At 38.8% G+C, this 3,896-nt stretch overlaps 1 pseudogene; it reads left to right on the top strand.

The window, feature by feature from the left end:
* Window positions 1-416: 416 nt before the first annotated feature.
* On the top strand, window positions 417-3,653 carry LOC111750527 (V-type proton ATPase subunit E 1-like; annotated as a pseudogene).
* The last annotated feature ends 243 nt before the right edge of the window (window positions 3,654-3,896 follow it).

The following is a 3,896-nucleotide window of genomic DNA, read 5'->3' as shown; positions in this document are numbered from 1 at the left end:
CCAGTAACTATAAAGCCAATAGCTTTGTTTGGTCACTCCATACCTCCAAACCAGAACCATACCAGTTGCCATCAAGTCAATTTTGATTTATGACAAACGCATATGTTTCAGAGTAGAACTCGCTCCACAGGGTTTTCAATGGCTGTGATCTTTGGGAAGTAGATTGCCAGGCCTCTGGCACCTCTGGGTAGATTCAAACTGCCAACCTTTCAGTTAGTAGTCAAGCAGGTCAGGCAGCAGGCTGGACATTTTCTGCAGTTTTACATCCCAAGAACCAGAGGCCAGGTGATGAGAAGAGTTCAGAGTTGATAGGGAAAGCAAATTTTGCCAGAACTTCCATTTATATTATGGAGGGAGGCCATAACCCCAAGGAAACTCTGCTTTCAACTGATAGGCTGATCACATCAGATCACGCCATGGAAAGTGATTACATTACATTACGTTATGGAAAAGCATGCAGTCCAATGTCTGCCACAACCACTGAGAACCACAGCCTAGCTAAGTTGACACATGACATTGATTATCACACCCTGCTGAGTCTTGGGGCCACTACTAAGCCATCATTGTGTCCAGGAGTGTAGGATTTTATAATTTGCCAATGTTTGTTGGCCATATGACCATCCCCGCATAGAGGTTTGCTGAGTTACGTGATTCATAGTCCCACCAAAATCACATGGAATAGGGAAGGTCAGGAAACGATGTACCACCAAAAAAAAAAAAAAAAAAAATACAGCTATTTACAGGGACCCAGAAAGAGCAGACAATTCTCCCTAATACTGTAAAACACATGTCATTAATTATCTCTTTTTTCAATTGGTCACAGATTTGCCTTAAAAAAATCCTTCCAATAAAAAATAGTGTGTTTATTCCAAATGAATATATGTAGAAAACATGTATAACCTAAACTTGTAGATCAGAAGACTGAGATTGTGGATTTGAATAAATATACAAGTAAGTATCATGAGGTAAAAAGCCCCAGATGTATCACTGTAGCTACTGGGACAACGACTATGCTCCACATGTTGCTATTCAAGTGTAAAATTTCCTATTATGACCGTGAACTTGTTGAGCAAATATATAAAGAGAATTTGAAGACCCCATTTGTTGTGCAATAGTTGTACAATTGAATAAATATAGTACATTTGGGAAATGCCCATCAAATAACTTCCCAAACTCCCGTTTAATAACATAACAATCACATTTTAATTTAACCATTTTCAGAGAGCTAGAATGGTACATAGACAAAAAATCAAAAGTGAGAAGCAAGAAAGAGAAGAAAAAGGAGAGTAACAGATACGCCCAATAAATTGACAATATGCTCCTGACTATCTAAAAACGTATTCTAATTACAAATTATGTATATATATATATATATATGTAATATGCTGCTTCCTTTGAAAAACATAGTGCCAGAAGTTACCAATCTTCAGAGAATCCCTAAGCTTTAGTTTAGCAAGTAATCTCTATCATCAGAGAGAAAAGGCTATAAAACTGCTAAAATAAATTTGAAGAGTCCTAGGAGGATTTTGGTTCTTAGGTGGTACAAATGGTTAACGTGCTTGGCTGCTAACCAAAAGTTTGGAGGCTCAAGTCCACCCAGGGGTATTTTGGAAAAAATCCCTGGCCATCTAGTTCCAAAAAATCAGCCACTGAAAACTCTGTGGAGCACAGTTCTACTCTGACACATGGGGCCACCGTGATTCAGAAAACTACTCAATAGTGACTGGTTGGTTTGTTTGTTTTAAGGAGGATTCTGATTCTGAGAAGTTGGCACCCATGAGGGCATAATGTTTGAATCTCCCTGAATCCACCCATACAAACAGAGCAATTAGGATAGTAAAATCGAAGACTCATAAGTGGTATCTGCAACAAAATAATTGAAAAACTATACCCATGCGTTGCAAATAGGAATGTGTGGAGACAAACTGCCAATAGCTGCAGATCCATGTGCTATCAGTATGTCTACAGAGAAGTAGAGGGTATCCGATCAAGTTTCTGATGGCCATCGAAACAGAAGAACTGCAAAACTCCAAACATGAGCCCTCTGAAAAGCACAGTGGGCAAATTGGGAGAGTGGTCCCCAGGATATAGTTTGTAGGGTGAGTGCGAGGGAACTCTGATACAATACAGTCTGATGGTGCTGGGGCATCCTGGGTTCAAGAAACTTTTGAAACTAACAAATCAATCTCTCTTAGAAGACAACGTTCTGCACTGAGAAGAATTTGCTAGAGTATCATCCAAAATGAGCAAGACAGGGTCAATAAAGGTAAAGGAAAGAGAAGGTCCAGATAAAAGTGGAGGACAGTAGCTGGGTGGCCATACATAAATTTTCTTGTTACTTTGCAAAAACAACAGAAGAGGGAGCCCTGGAGCTGGGAATTTAGAAAACCTATTGGACCCCTCCATTTCAAAAGTAGAAGACGCATTTCATTTCAAAACAAGGAATAGAAAAGGATTGTGACCAAACCTCATATAAAAGTTATTATGAAAAAAAATAGAGTAAGAAGAAGACTAAAATCCCCACAGATCATGATAAAATCACTTCAAAAAGATAAGCCCCCCCCAAATGAAACTGTATATAACCTGATATTTCAAAATAACCTAAAAGAAACTTTAAAAAATATGTTGTTGTTGTTGTTTGCTTTCAAGACAATTTTCTACTCATAGTGACCCCATGTGACAGAATAGAATTGCCCCATAGGGTTTTCTAGGTTGTCATCTTTACGGGAACAGATCACCAGATTTTTCTCCTGAGGAGCCGCTGGGTGGGTTCTAACCACAAACCTTTTAGTTAGCAGCCGAGCGCTTAACAATTGTGCCACCAGGGATCCTTAATAAAAGCGTAGAAACTATAAAAGAACAACATAAATCATCAGTAGGAACCAGAAGCTGGGGTTATAAAGCCAGGAAGCGAAGACTTTTGCTGGCCCTTCCATCTGTCCCTTCAAATATCAACTTAAGCCCATTATTCTCAAGGCTAGCGTTGCCTTTGATGCCGTGGCCCTCAGTGATGCTGACATGCAAAAGAAGATTAAGCACATGATGGCTTTCTTTGAACAAGAAGTCAATGAGAAAGGAGAAAAAATAGATACAAAGGCAGAGGAAAGATAAAATGTTGGAAAAGTGTGCCAACACAAAGACCAGAGATTATAGCCCACTATGAGAACAAGAAAAGCAGATTGTGAAACAGAAGGAAATGTAGATGTCCAAATAGATATGTCAAGCAAGATTCCAAGTCCTCTGAGCCAGAAATGAACTTATCAAAGATCTACTGAATGAAGCAAAACAGAGACTCAGTAAGGTGATAAATGCTGCTGGGTGCCTTGGTGCTCAGAGATTTGCATCAGTTGTTAGAGTCCTTGGTGATTAGTCATTGCAGGAATCACAACCTTGTTCTGGTAAAGGCTGAAGTGTGGTGTTCCCTATATTCAAAATTGCCTCCAGAAAAGAAAAAAAAAAAAGGAATTTGATGTCTAAATTGATCGGAAGGCCTACTTGCCTGAGGGAATACCTGGCAGGGTTGAGATCTATCATGGAGATAACAAAATAAAGATTTTCCATAACCCGAAAAGTCAGTTGGATCTCATAACTCAGGAATGATGCCAGAAGTTTGAGGAACCTCGTTTGGTATAAATGCTAACAAAGTTTTTTGATTAAAACCTTTGGAAGTGGAGTTCATTCTACTGCTAAAATTGCTATGCTGTGAAAGCATATGACTTTTGGAGAAGCAGGATTTTTCTGTTCACCTTCTTTATGATGTTCTGATAACTCTTTTGTAGGTATTGTTCTAATCATTAACACTGAGAGACATATTTCTTTAAATGATCATTAAATGACCTCTAGAAGTAACACAACTTTCAGTTGGTTCAGCAGCATGAAATAGAGACAATCAGATA

Source organism: Loxodonta africana, chromosome 17 (genome assembly GCF_030014295.1).
Source record: "Loxodonta africana isolate mLoxAfr1 chromosome 17, mLoxAfr1.hap2, whole genome shotgun sequence".
NCBI lineage: Eukaryota > Metazoa > Chordata > Mammalia > Proboscidea > Elephantidae > Loxodonta > Loxodonta africana.
Note: the sequence above shows the minus strand (reverse complement) of the source record. Positions and strands in the feature narration are given on the sequence as shown.